This window comes from Osmerus mordax, chromosome 20, assembly GCF_038355195.1.
Source record: "Osmerus mordax isolate fOsmMor3 chromosome 20, fOsmMor3.pri, whole genome shotgun sequence".
Classification (NCBI taxonomy): Eukaryota; Metazoa; Chordata; class Actinopteri; order Osmeriformes; family Osmeridae; genus Osmerus; species Osmerus mordax.
The window spans coordinates 7,093,702-7,109,149 of NC_090069.1; the positions used below are offsets into that span (position 1 = coordinate 7,093,702).

Here is a 15,448-nt window from a genome sequence, read left to right on the forward strand (position 1 = left end):
TTTGAAATAGGGGGCAAGAGGCAGTTGTGTAAGAATACAAGTATTTTATTTGGTAAAGGTATAAATTTGACATATTAACAAAGAAAATTGCATTGAAAACTGTTATCAATATTAAGTAAGGGAAGTGGTGTTAAAAATGTTTAAGTGGGAATTCAGAAATAGAAACATTTCATATGTCATTTCTTTTAAGGTAGCTTGTTGTATATATAGCTAAGGTAACAAGAAACAAAATATGCACAAATGCAGAAACACATGTATTATAGTAAAATATAAATGAGAACAAAAGTGGGGAAAAATTGTGCAATGATTGTGTAATGTATTTGCAGTTTTAAATTTGTGTAATGTGTGTCTTTCTACATATTCTATGCTGACACAATATAATACAAAATGTGATGTACTGTATGCTGCAATCGTGTAATGTGTAATATTGAGTGCAATACAATTCTCATGTGTGACTTTGGATTGTTATGAATTAGAAGGTTGTTAAGTAGGGTGGATTTAAAACACATGGTCCATCAACATCCTTGTGAAATTTCAGGCAGCCACAGACTTCTTTGATATCTGTACATCCAGTTGTTGATGTTGTATCCAGTGGTCCAGAGTTTTCATTGAGTTATGCTTCACATTTTAGATAATTGTAGTTAGCCTGTGTGGAAACACAAAATAGACAAACATGTATATGTATATAAACAAAATATTGAATAAATGAAACATTAAAAGGTGCATTTGTGACATTTGCATGTGTTACAAATATGTTATTGACAGTAAGCAGTGTATAGGTGAATTATTTTAAGCACATATGTGATTATGTGTTTGTTGAAATATATATGTTGTACATGTTGTACTGTACAATATTTTGTGTATAGGATTACTAGGTACTATTATGCTGTAACTACATGTTTTGTCTTCATGTTAATATGTTTACAGTGTATGGATTGTGAAATCCAAAGAAAAATAAATTATAAATATATTTACCACAAGGTAGGAAGGAGTAGGGTCTTATCAGCCAGCGTTCAGGAGACATCTTAGTTGTCAGTATAGTAATAGTAGTTTCTCAGGGTATTCAGCGAGAATATCTCAATGCTTGGTTGAAATCTGGACTAGGCTCCTGTAATTATACATAAATATTTAGTTGATGCAGTAAAACAATTTAGGTAGAACAGACATTTTGCCACAAGAGAGACTAATTGTTAATTGTAAGTAGGTAGGTATAAAAGCATACTTTTTAGTGCAGGTGTTTTAGTGTTTCCAGACTGAAATTGCTGAATGATGAAACCATTGGTACTTCCACAAGGTTTAAAGGCCTGAAGTGGGTAGCTGAAAAGCATAACATTAAGATTTTAAGAGAATCATGTTTACAATGTGACCTTTATTACAATAAAAACTTGGTAAATGTATAATATACTTTACTTGATGTAGTAGTGGTGGTGGGAGAGTTTTCAGTAGTTGGCTGGTTTAATGAAATCCACCATTTCAAAGCATAAGGATTCAGCAAGAAGATTTCAATGCTGTGTTTGGTATCTGGACAAGGCTCCTTTAGTGATACGTAAATATATATATTTTAATGCAGTGAAACAATATAGAAAGAAAATAAATGTTTGCCCCAGAAAGAATACGATTGTAAGTAAGTAATTACCTACCTTGTAATTGAAGTTGCTTTAGTCTTGCCAAACCAAGGTTGATGAATGATGGAAGCAGTGATAGGTCCACATGGCTTGAAGGTTTGAGGTGATTGCTGAAAAGCAAACATGAAAATTGTATGAGTGTGGTGTGTAACGTAAGCTTTATTACAGTAAAAACATATGAAATGTGTCATTTACATTACCTGATGTGGTACTTGAGGTTTCAGATGTTGGGTGGTTGAATGTAGTCCAACATTTTAAAGCACAAGGATTAGTGTGCTGATGAGAAAAATATTGCACAGCATTGTGTGAGTGTGTGTGTGTGTGTGTGTGTGTGTGTGTGTGTGTGTGTGTGTGTGTGTGTGTGTGTGTGTGTGTGTGTGTGCTGCCAGAAGGCTGGGAGAGAAAATTACAGAATGATATTTAAATATCAACACGACTACAAAACATGTTGTTATAGCACTTTAACATTTAGTAATTTCATACAAATAAGTGTCATAACATTGTACAATACATGAAGCTTATAAAATACAAAGCATAAGTTACCTGTTACATGTTGACATGTTAATGTCATATAAGTCCTTGAAGTGTTTTTTCATAAATTAACAGAAAAATATGGAAATTCATTATTTAATATGATATAATTTATCTCTCACCTGCTGTACAAATAGTGTGTTTGAAAATATATTAGTTAATGTGTATACTACGTTGATTTACTTAAGCTATGACTTTTGTTTTAACATGCATTAATGTGTAGTTAATTTATGTGAATTAGTACAGCATTATGATGACTGTAATATGTTGACAACAATTCAAGCGATATTTGAAATTGGACATCTTTTGTGTATACATGATCTATTATTGTGTTAGCATCAGTTGTTGAAAAGTCAACTAATTGAATGTAATGGTGTTGTTCAAAAACAGTTTGTATTGTTTTAGAAGTAAGCAGATTTTCATTAAAGTCTCCCATGATCATTTTAGCTCCTGGAAATGTGTTAATTTCAGTAATAAGATGTAATAGATTTTCTTTAAATATGTCAACTTGGTATGTTTGGGGCCTGTATAGAACTGCAGCGATTAATTGAAACTGTGGAACGTGGAAGACTAATGATTCCAGATTTGTATTACATGGTGTGTTGACTTCAATGTTTTGATCTGTTTGACAATATATTCCAACACCACCATTTGCCTGAAGTTTTAAAGTCTTGGTGAAACTGTTTATTGGACTGTAACAATTGAAACGTGTGTTGTTGTAAAACGTGAAGTTAGGTAAAAGTAAATGTTCAGTTGGAAAGTTTGGTTGAAGCCATGTTTCAGCAACACAAATGCATTGTGATTTCAAAATACTGTTGTTTGCTTGCATGTTTTTAAAATGTGCATTGAGACTTTGAATGTTATGAAAAGCAATTGTAAATAATGGAGTGGTTGAAGGTGAGTTTTTGGAGATGAATGTTGGCATTGTTGCAAGAACATCTTTGATATTACTGTTGCAATAAATCTTTGACTCTTTCAAGTCTTCAATTACTAAGCCTGACAGAGAAGAGACACGACTTAAAGCGACGTAAGCTTGTCCTGGTGAAAATATTTTTTTCAAGTTTACCACTGCACTGTTAACTGTTAAACCTTGAACTTTGTGTACGGTACAAGCCCAGGCTAATTGTAATGGGTACTGCCGCCGTATTCCACCATTGTTTGAGACTCTGTCTTCTACGGGTTTAATGATTGTGATGTTTCGATGAGTATTGTTTGGTGTAGTTATTTTAGCTCTTTGCAGTTGTCCAATTTTGCCATCATCAAATTCAACATGTATTAAAGAGGGAAAGTATTTGTCTGTATCAAACATGATTTGGAAAACTGTCCCGAAAGCACCATTAACAAGTCCATCTAAAACATCAATGTTTTTAGTCAGCATGATGCGAGCTTGTATTCCCACATTGACACTTGGCTTAAGACAGGTATTAAAAACTTTGCTGTGGTGGCCATTCTTTCTTTCCATACGTCCTGTTTTTGGATTTCGCTCAAAGTCTTGTGCTTCAATAGTTATAGCATTTGGGCAAATTGAATTGAGCATTTCAGAGTTATAATAGCAAACCTGTTTATTTGTTGCAAAAATGTGCAATACATTCAAGACTCCTCCTGTTTCGCATTGTTTCAATATCTCAACGTCTGCAGGCAACATAGGAGTTGATTTTTCATGGACACGTATGCGATTCAGCAGCTCAGCAAAAGTAGAATCTTTTTGTCTCACAACTTGTGTCAAATTTGCAATTTCAAAGTGATCGTTCCAAATGTTTAGTCCTGGCATATCACTGTACAGAGGTTTCCCTTTAACAGGTGGTAACTGGTAAAAATCTCCAACCGCAACAATGCTAACTTTTCCAAACAAAGAATGATCTCCGCACTGTTTTATTGGGTGTGCTCAAGCCTTCGGCGAGAGCACAACCTTTGTTCTCTCACATATATATTTATTTATTTATTATTTATTTTCGCCCCCCTAAGGATCAGTCAATATTTGGACTACATACACAACGGCGGTGTCAAAAGGTTCGTCTTGGTAGCGATTGCGTTGGTTGTATTTTTATTTACGTTCCGTTGCATGGTTTAAGTAGAAATTGCGTTTTTGTGGTGAAAAGTGAAGCTAATGGTGGCTAATTTGCTAGCCACAGTCACTGACGTTACTAACGTCACTACGTCACTAACGTCACGAAAACACGCGTGACTACCTGTAGCAGAACATTCGTTTCACATCTCTTAACTTGGGGGATAGCTAGGCTAACTATAGCTTTACTGCAAGGCAGCTGCAGGAACGCCACAAGCAAAGAGGCCAGGGTGATAACTATTTACTCATTTTACTTTGTGATGTGAAACACAATTATGAAATGTAATGTACAATATTAGCTGATATTATTAAGGAAGTAGGCCCACATCTACTTTTGGAAACGGTAGTCTACTATTTCACTGAAGCATTAGCATCATGACATTAGCCTCTGTTGCCCGGGCAACACATACTACAGTGGTCTATGATGCATCTGTTTTCAATCTTTAAAATAAACATTCCTCACAAATACATTTTCGTTGTAGGATTTATTATGACATTACATTACAAGTAAACGATTTGTGGGTGAAATTATCATTACCTGTGGTTTCAAACCAGTGTTGCTCACTGCAATTCTGTAGCCTACGCGAGACACTACAAAAACATCTACACAGCTGTAGGAAGTCAAACGGCGACAGAACATGTTCGGCACTCCCCTTACTTAATCAAAAGTCTATCTAACTACTAACCTGAACTTCATTGCCACAGCCTAAACGTTGCCAATCTGTTCATGAAAATAATTAATTTCAGCCTAAACCGTACAACGGAACGTTAAATCGAATTCAACCAACGCAATCGCTACCAAGACGAACACAGCAGTAGTCTAGTATGGTACTGTAGTAGTAGAATTTACCTGGGCAGCTTCTCCACACAGGGCTGTATCGCATTTTGCGTTGTTACTGACAATGATTGCTACCAGTGAGCTTTTTATGAATGAGCGATTTTCCACTAAATAAATGTCAAGCTTATTTACGTTTTTGGGGGCATATTTTCAGTTAGCAGATGGTACTGTTTGAATCGCGATTCTATCTTCTGCCGGTAAAGTCGTAGAATAATCTTCAAAGGGGGTTCTTTATTAATGAATGAATGCAATATGAGTAGGCTAAATGCCTGAAAATATCACGAGAAGGGACAACTTAAAAGGACGTTTAAGTCATAGAGATTAGGTCAATTTTAACACTGGTCTGCCAAATGTATTCGTTTTGATTCAGCCTGTCAGCTGCCTCTTGCAGGGGAAATGAGAAGACATCATATTTCATTCTACACTTCACTCGTATTTTGAGTTGTAAATGAGCAGCAACAAAAAGATGCTTTTAAATCTATGTAATCTTTATAAATAATAAGTAGGCCCGATGCATTTTTATATAAAATATACAGACCCCTGTGCAACCGACGCAAGCAAGCACACCCTACAATTTCCCCAGAAATTGTATCCTCTCTAGTTTGTCTTAGTCTTCCGTGAATGTATGCAAACAGTCTGGTGTCTACCATTGATATTTCATCGATGATCAGTAATTGCAAATTGGAAAGTTTTGCTCGTAAGAGTTGATCTTTTCCTCACCTAACGGCTGGTAAGGTAATCGCACATCTGTGCCAATACAAAAAGTATTGTGTATTGTAGCAGCATTAATGTTATATGCGGCAACGCCTGTAGGAGCTGTTAATAGCCCTGTAGTGTCATCAGGGTTTGTACATAGTTGCACTAGAATTTGTGACAACTCATAATGTATGGCTTTTATCAAATGGCTTTTTCCTGTACCTGCTCCACCAGTGACAAAAAGGTGTATTGGTTGTGGTTTTTGTCCCCATACTGTTTCTAAACTCCACTGACGTAGTTTGTAAAATATGCGCGCTTGCTCATCATTTAAAGATCTCATTATGTCCCATGCTGCTTCTTTAGTCATAAATGTTTTTCTAACTTCTATGTTACCCGTCATAGGCACAGTTTCTGTCAAGTCTGGAATATTTTCAGAAATGGGCTGTAAATCATTTTCATCATGAATTATGTCCTGTGATTGTAAACACTGAAGCCGTTCCATTTCAGATTGCGGACAAATATGTGCCCATGCATCATCCAAATCACCCTGTTGTTCCATGACAAGTTGAGCATCATCTAGTTTGTCAGAATTTTGTTCATACAAAGACCTATTATTCTCAATAATTTCTTTAACTGTGTCTATGTTATCACTGAAATCACGTACAATTCCAACATTGTAAAACTCTTCGAATGATACAAAAGGATGTGGTTTCAATTGACAGTCTTCATAGTGGGGCAAAAACAATTGGAGCTGGCTATGATGGTATTTTTCTGGATCTTTTGTGGGTGACAGTCTTGCATATCTAATAACAGCTGGTTCTGTGCGCAACCTTTTTTTAATGTAACCATATTTGTCCTGAAGTTGAATGACAGATTCGCTTGGATTAGCTGGGACTTCACTTTGACTCAAGACTCGATATTCTGAGCAAAACGTGGCAAGGCACATATTTTGGAACGGTGGTGATTGTGGTCTATGTTTATACCTCTCTATTACACTTGTCATCCATATAGTGTTTTGTTCATTGTTGTCATTTAGTTTTCTGTCTTGCAATACACTCAAAGGTAAACTCATGCGCATAGGGTGTTCTCCTGTTGGTATGAAAGTTACTTTGCGTGAGCATTCCTTTAAATGCATTCCAGTCAGTCTATATACTGCTTCTTGTGCAGACACTTCTCTATTATGAAGGTAAACACTGCCAAGTGATTTGAATGCAGCTTTGGCATCCAGATTGCCTTTAGTTCCTTCTTTTTGTGCACAATCTAGTAACAATCCCATTTCTCTCTCTGCTTTGGATATATAAGAAATAATGTACACTACACAAGAATATGCATCCACAATGTACTGAATATCCATATTGGCATTCCAAGCTCGTAACAGGTCTTTGTTAAATTGGTTAATCCAAATGTCACCGGGCTTTCTTTTTAAAACAACGTTGATTTTATTGGTTAGTTGTGAATTTGCAATTTCAAAAAGCAATTGTGAAATTCCGATGCTTTCAAAGAGTTCCTCTGGCGATTCAAATGTTTGATCACTATTTAGTAAAGTTGTTCTGACCATTTTCAAAATCTTTTCAGCCATGTCTGGTGTCATCAGTTTTCTCAATTCATCTTCCTCAGTCATTGGTTGATGTGATTGTTCTGTATTGCATTGATTTTGTGCAGGTTTGACAATACGATCAATAAATGTTCGACAAGATGGGGGTCGTGGGAAGTTAACCGACATTCAGTTTTCTTTTTCCTACAGGTTTTTGAGTGCTTAGTGCTATGCTTTTGCACTGTGTTGACAATCTCACACATTTCTTCATCGTCGGATGATGGCAGTTCACAAGATACATATTTGTCAATAAAGTCTACAACCTTATCATCAGGGTCTTTGTCAATTTGAGGGGCTGATTCCACCCAGAACAAGCAATGACAATGAGGGGAGCCTCTGTTTTGAAATTCTACACTGTAAAAGTAGTCCGATATTTTTCCAATAGGAGCAGCTGGAGACATGATCACATCTTTCAAGAAACTGTGCCTTCTGTGGTCAAACATTCTTGCAGCTGTAACTGGGTTTTGTTTCAACAAGGCACATTTCTCTGACCAAGTCAGTTCATCTGTAGGAACATTTTTATTTTGTTCATGACTGAGTGTTGTTATCATTTCAGGCCAGCGCATGTCAGCTGAGGAAAACGAACAAAACCATGTGGGGATTCCGAGTTGGCGTATCATAGCAAACAGATCTTTTTGTGCAGATTGCCAAAAGGGGGGTGTTCCACGTATAGGTCGTAAAAACTTGTAACCTTCGTAATTTTTTAACACTCGTTTTAAAGATTCTGCATCAGTTAGAAAATTGGGTTGCTCTTTGTACGGCAATTCAGTGCCTAAACCTTTGCGCATGGCAATTGATACATTTGACAAAACTTGTTGCACCTCTGATATGTACTGCGCATAGAATATAAAGTCTGTGTTTTTAGCAAATCTGCCATCAGCATTTAGTAGACGCGTGTTTAAATATTTTGCCAGGGTTATTTTTTCTTTGCGAGGGTCATGAAAAGTAGGAGCTCCCGTTGGATATAACATAGGAAAACATTTTCCTTCATTTGTAGCATCTTCTAACAGTTTAATGGGGTGATTATTCTCAGCAGGGGCAACTGATAACACAGAGTCAAAATGTTGATCCAACACTTCTTGAGCAATATCTACTGGTTGTAAACATGTGTCTAGAAACATTCCATGTGTTTGTTCAGTGTATGTCAACTCTTCTTCAGGATCATCACTTTCTGAATCATTTTCCGTTGTGTTCTTTTTTCTTTCATTAGCAACGCTTGTTGTTTGCATTGGTTCACTAACCATGTCTTTTGGCACAGCAGTAATACATATTTCACTGTTTTTATTTACATCTCCAACAGTTGTGTCAACTTGAGATGTTGTGTTATTATTATTGCAAATTTCCATATGTGTATGATCAGTATTTTCCGCATTTTGGAGTGTGTCACTGATTACATTTTGTTGATGATCACTGACTTGTACATCGTCTATTTTGTCCAGAGGGTTAACCCATTCTTTATTGATGCTAATGTCATGATACCATTTATTATTTAACTTTAAGTACTCTAAGGCATTATAGACATGGTTTGTATGTACATGTTTATATTCATAATGCCCCTTGTATGTTAATTTGCGTTTCAGTTTAATTCGTAACATTAAATCATTTCCATCATTTCTTGGAAGCATGTTTGTTACTTGATTGACATTAGATGGAACACACACGACAGGTCCATGACAACCATTTTGTCCACCTTTTGGTAATGCCAAAAGTTTCATAAAAGGAATATGTTTCGCTATTAAGTGTTGCTCAAGAGAATTTAAGCACTGTAGCTGAGAAGGAATGGCTTCCAAATGCAAATTATTGGCTACACTTTGTTCAGGCATTCTACCAGCACATATTTTACGGTGACATGTGTGACATATCCACAACTTAAATGATTGAATATGAGCAGTGCAGTTATCATCACATTCTTCATTACATGTCTGTAAATATGTTTCTGTAATGCACTTTTTAGCCAAAGCAACAACAGTTGGACTGGTTGTGTACGTATCATGTTTACATTCAATGACTTGCTTTCGAAAAAGCTGGCGATGACAAACTGAGCAAACAAATTGAGGGCCTGTTTTGACATTTTTTCTAAAAGATTCGATGACAAAATCCATGGAATATGTCTGATTTTTCTTATAAATATATGTTTGCATGCCTTGTGTTTTTACACTGCTTTGAAAGTCTGCATCACATTTGTATTTATTCTTGCTAAATTCTTTAACTTTCTTTTTAAAATCTGCATCACACTTGTATTTCCTTTGACTGTATTCTTTAATTTTAGTTTGAAAGTCTTCATCACATTTGTATTTCCTTTGACTGTATTCCTTAACTTTAGTTTGAAAGTCTTCATCACATTTGTATTTCCTTTGACTGTATTCTTTAACTTTAGTTTGAAAGTCCTCATCTGTTCTGTACTGATCTTGGCTGGACTGCAATTTTGTTTTTCTGAATTGATCATCCGTTGCATATAATTTTTGTTGCAACATTTTGCAATTTTGTCGGAATTGAATATCATTCTGATATTTTTGCTTTTTAATGGCAGCTTTATCTTGACTTTGTTGTATTTTACCAGTTGTTGATAACCTTTTCCTCAAATTTACATTACACTTTGGCATTGCTTTTTTTGCTTGGCACAATGATGCGCATGCACCTTCACAATGTGTATCCGTTACACAAGTTACCAATTCATAATGATTCCCATTGACATGATTCAAATATATGGCATCGTCACTTGTTCTTGAAAGACTTTTGTAGATGTTCCAGCGATCAGAATTAAATGTGTAAATGTCAGTACGGAACAGATCTGCTGCACTTATAATTTCCAATTCAGTGCCCCATGTGTTTGCATACATCATTCGTGAAGACTTTATGTAGTGTTCTACAGAAGTGTATTCAGTTGTCAAATACTTGTGAAATGTTTCCTCATTTTTCATTAAGTGTCTTACCACATTTTTTCGTATTTTCATGTGAGGGCTTTCATTGCCGCAAATTGCCATAGCCAGTGACCGGAACAAGCAGTTTCCATCTTTTCTGATAGCTTTTGATTCACATGGACAACTTAATACTGTGCATTGTTGAATTATGGTTGAATCATGGTTATCATTTACATTCTGCAAATCGAACTGTGAACATAACGCAGTTTGATGCATAAATGTTAAGGGAGAAAACATCCACGTTGGCAGTGTCACATCACCAACTACAACATCATCAGTATTTTTACACACTTCATCAACATCGTCCAAAGTTGTGACATTCAAGTCACATTTTTTTATTCTGTCTGTACACATATTTTCTGTTTCTGTTGTTGCACTAGCCCTACAGTCTATAACATTCAGTGTGTTATCAACACACTCATTGTATTTGTCTACAGTTAGATCAATACTTTTTGTTGTTGAAAGTATTTCATCACTAGTAGCATTGATAGGCCTTTTGTTTTCACACAACTCATTCTCATTTTGTGATGGCAATGAATGACCGCACTCTGTTTGTGTTTAAAAAGTGCTCTCGGGAACATGAATATTCACATCAACAAATACCTCTGTTGTTACTTGTGGTTTCAAGGCATTGACTTTGTGTTTCCGTCTACTAGACCTGTGTACTGGTTTAGTGTTGACGTTGGGTCCGTCTTCACATTTCATTGTTACGCTGATTCCAGTTACCTCAAAAGGTTTTCCAAAGGCATTCATTGAACTTGCAAGCCTGTTAATGTGCTGACTGTACATATCCTCAAAAGTTTGAAAGAAACACACAACACTTTTTCCTGTTGGATGAACAAGGCCATCATAGCTGCGTGCGTGGGAATCAAACACTGCGTAACCACTGGTGTGTTTAATAATGGCACATGTACTTTTATTCATTGTCAAAAAACAGCTGTCATCTCCTAGTAATACTCTCTGCAGTGCTTCATAAAGGCTTATTGACATATCTGCCAACTCTGGATCATAATCATGTAGTCCTACTATGCCACTAAATGCTTGTCCAAGATTTATTGTAAAATCAACATGATGAAGCACAAGAGACTTTGGCAAATCACTTACCAATAGATGAGTATCATTTACCTGATTGCAGTTCTGCACTGATGTGCAAAGCTTGTTTCCATTCACAAGAATATTATCAACGTCACTACATTGCCATGTGCACACATCTTTTAATTCATTCATCAAAATTGCTGTTAAACTGTTTGTCAGACATTGTACACCTGCATTTTCTCCAAACATCACATGTCCTTGATGAAAAGTTCCTTGTAGAAACCTGTTATTACAGCTTGGATACATGGTACTCAGTAACACTGCAGAAGGTATTAGTTCAAGATTTTCAAAGTTTTGTTCAGAGTTTTGTTCAGTTTTGTTCAGAGTTTATTACATGGTGAGAGTCACCATCAGAACGGTGTGGTAGTGGAGCACACCTTGCAGATTTAAGAGGAACAGTTTGGTTATCACTGGCCTGTGAATGAGAATGTGAGGTCTCTGTCTCACATCTCGACAGAGGCACAGACTGTGAAAGAGAATCACAGGGCCTAAAGAGAGATGACTGAGAGGTCGGAAGAGGAGGAAAATCAGAGTAGGTGAAGCTTGGGGTGGGGGATGAAGTAGGAGGTGGGATATCACAAGGGGTAGAAGGGGGATCAGTGGATAGAGAAAAATCAGACTGTAATGCTGCAACAGCATCACCTTTCCGCCTGCTCTCCCTTCGCATCTGAAAAACAGGAAAACAATATTAAAGAATAATAACTACACATCTGCAGGACTAGTCTTCATAAAGCTATATTGGTATATTTCTCAAGTGTACATTACTGCTATTAGCAGTAACAAACACGTTTTTATATTGGGCATCAAAAGTACATGGCTATTTAATTATGGGGCAGAAAAAAGGTAAAAACTTTTCAAACACATGGTAGTGCATAAATAAGTGACAGCAACCTAAGACAATTACATTTTATACAATACAAAACAGGAAAACATTTGGAAGGCCATGTAATGTCATGGTCTGTATTTTGTCAATACAGGAACACAGTCCTTCAAGTATATCATTAAATGACATTAGCATGACATGAAATTAGTGACATATTTATTAATAAATGATTCAGACAGTGTCTATAGCCATCAACATTAAAATAGTTTCACTATCAATTAGCATTTAAACATTCACAAAAACAAGCATTAAGGAAATCACATGAGGTCTCTGCTCACTGTTAAATGATAAACTAGTTTGTTTACTTTGATTGACCCTACAGTTCACTTCAGAAAATACATCTTTAACCCCAACCCTTAATGCAAACATTAGTCAGTACCTGTTATGACCCTCTTTGCCTAACACAAGAGGGAATGTCAATGCCTGAAACATTAATTGATAATTGTGTGACTAAAAGTGATGTTTGTCACAATTGTCACAACAGAAAAACAATAAATGCTTAACAATGCCAAAGAAAAGCAAATGCCAAAAAAGTATCTGATCTAGTAAACACCTAGAGCCTAGACTAAACATACATGAGGTGGCACCCGTTCCTTCCCTCCTGTGTTACCAGAGGTTCGCTGTGTGTGATGGAGAATATGCCCATGTTAAACAGTTTACCAATTTTAAAGCCCCCATGTGCAAGTCCATGGGAGTCAGGTGGCTGAGCGGTTAGGGAAGCGGCTAGTAATCTAAAGGTTGCCAGTTTGATTCCCGGCCGTGCTAAATGACGTTGTGTCCTTAAGCAAGGCACTTCACCCTACTTGCCTCAAGGGAATGTCCCTGTACTTACTGTAAGTCGCTCTGGATAAGAGCGTCTGCTAAATGACTAAATGTAAGTCCACAAAAAAACACACTAACAAAGCACAATACTGCATATCAACATGAACAAAATAACTGGTGTAGTAAGGGAGTGCACTATGTAGCAAACCATTCTACCAAAATATTAGCAATGATTTCAACTAGAAGTCTCTCTGAAAAACTGTAAAGAAGCAACTGTGTTGCCAAACAACAGACGACTCCGGTAATTTCATGTGAAACTAAACAGCTGATTGGAAGTGGGCAGCTGATTGCCGGTCACAGGATTGGGAAACACCAACTACACCGTACCTGCATGCAGTGAATAGGAAGAAAGAGGGGAGAATAGAAAAGAAAAAACACACAACCACAACTATACAAACACTGACTAAATTAGGAAAATTACAAACATAGGTCTGTAACAATGAGGTTCTTAAGAATGCTCATTCACATTCATTTTTCTACATTAATCTTATCACTTAACCCTTGTGTTATCTTCGGGTCGTTCTGACCCATCAGTCATTGTGACCCACCGTCGTATTGCGACAACTTTACCGCATACAAAAACAAAGTGAAGCATTTTCTTTTAACCGTTGGGCTGTCTCAGACCCCCCACATTGCGAAGGTTTAAAGAAAATTATTTTTATTAGTTTTTGTATTGGGTAAAATTGGGTAAACACAACGATGGTTCGTTATGAACCTTTGGGTCATGTGACCCGAAGGCAGCACGAGGGTAAAAAAAAAGCTGGTTTTGCTTTGTTCACAAGGAAGTCAAACCTCAACAGTGGCCTCTGCAGCTGTCCTTTTCTTGGCTGCTGTCGATTTCTTGCTGGATCGTGGCATCTAAAAGCACATCAAAAAAACATTACAAACACTATACAATGTAACATACCACATGTTGGGAAGTTTGGGTGTTGTTGACTCAAGGTTGGGGTTTAGTTGTCACCATAGAATGTTGATAAGAACACTAAACAAGGCACAGGCATTATTCATTTATTTTACTAAAATAACTTTGGGTTTGTATATGTTTGTTTGTCTGTGTGGTCTAAAACAAAATAAATATACAAACTATTAAAGTCTATATAAAAATAGGAATTATTTACTGTGTCTTCTCAGTTAACCTATGAAAGCTTGAAAATACTGTGACTTGCTAAACTAAGGAAATGGCTAATAGAACATAACATTTCATAATTATTTCAGTAAATCAAACAGCTGCAAGACCCAGTGAAATGTTACATACAACTAGCAAACTGACATTAGTTAGCTAAAACATTGGCTAACTCTACTTCGGTGGGCTATCCTCAACATTTGCACGCTGGCCAGTGCAAGTAACATGGCATTTTATTTAGTTTGAGTTTTACCTTGTCCAGTGGGGCAAGAACATTTATTTTCCACTTGCCCTACCAAAACAAACACTTGTCCCAAACAAGCAGACAAACCATAATAATGTCAATCCCTGCAAGACTATGCTAACATTGGAAGCCTACACAATCACCTGTGCAGACACATGTAAAGTTACATCTGTAAGACCGTTCTCCCAGAACAATGATCAAGACACTTCACCACCTATCACCAAGTGAAAACAATAATTACCACGAACATTACTAACTATAAGATCCCACATCAATTTACACACAACTGTCGCTGCCAATTTAACCCAACTATACCGCAAGTACATTTACTTATAGTACTAACCGCATGTCGAAGGGCCATCTCTGCTTTTCTCGACATTAACATTAGGCCAACATATCTACAACACAGTACAGAGTCACAAAGTGATACTGGAACAAGTCAATGAAACATTGACTATGTATTCATCAACGCACACGAACTAGGTTAAAATTCTTGGTTTCATCACTGTCTGAACACAATTAACTACTCAAACATCTAGCGATCGCTCCTATCGCCTCTCTTTATTGCCTTCTGCCTAATGCTAGGTAACTATGCAGCTAACTAAGCTAGTTAGCTGCCATTTCGACCAAAACATTTGGGTTGTAAGTACAGTCACTAAAACTTGGAAGGCACACATTAAAACAACACAATTACATGACGAAATATAGAATAACCCAACCGTACAGGCACGTACAGAACATTAATTCCATACGCCGTCTCACACAAGCAGAAAGGTTATATATAGCTTGCTATGCTGAAATACATAGCCTACTGTTTACTAGCAAAGACGAATCCCTACCTCAACTAAACAAGAACAAAAACAGAATAAAATGATGTTGAAGTTATCATACGAATTAAACACTATAATACATGTTGTTTACCGCTGTAATAGGTATGCTTTTATTACTTACGATCAAATGTAAACGAAAATCTTCTGCACACAAAAAATGGTGTTCTTCTCTTGATGTCAA

At 36.5% G+C, this 15,448-nt stretch overlaps 1 long non-coding RNA gene across 1 annotated transcript; it reads right to left on the reverse strand.

Moving 5' to 3' along the window:
* Nucleotides 1-395: 395 nt before the first annotated feature.
* Nucleotides 396-1,289, reverse strand: LOC136964001 (uncharacterized). Its single transcript, XR_010879039.1, has 3 exons — nt 1,223-1,289; nt 976-1,108; nt 396-646 (listed from the first exon to the last, which is right to left on the reverse strand). It is a non-coding gene; the product is annotated as an uncharacterized lncRNA (long non-coding RNA).
* Between the last annotated feature and the right edge of the window lie 14,159 nt (nt 1,290-15,448).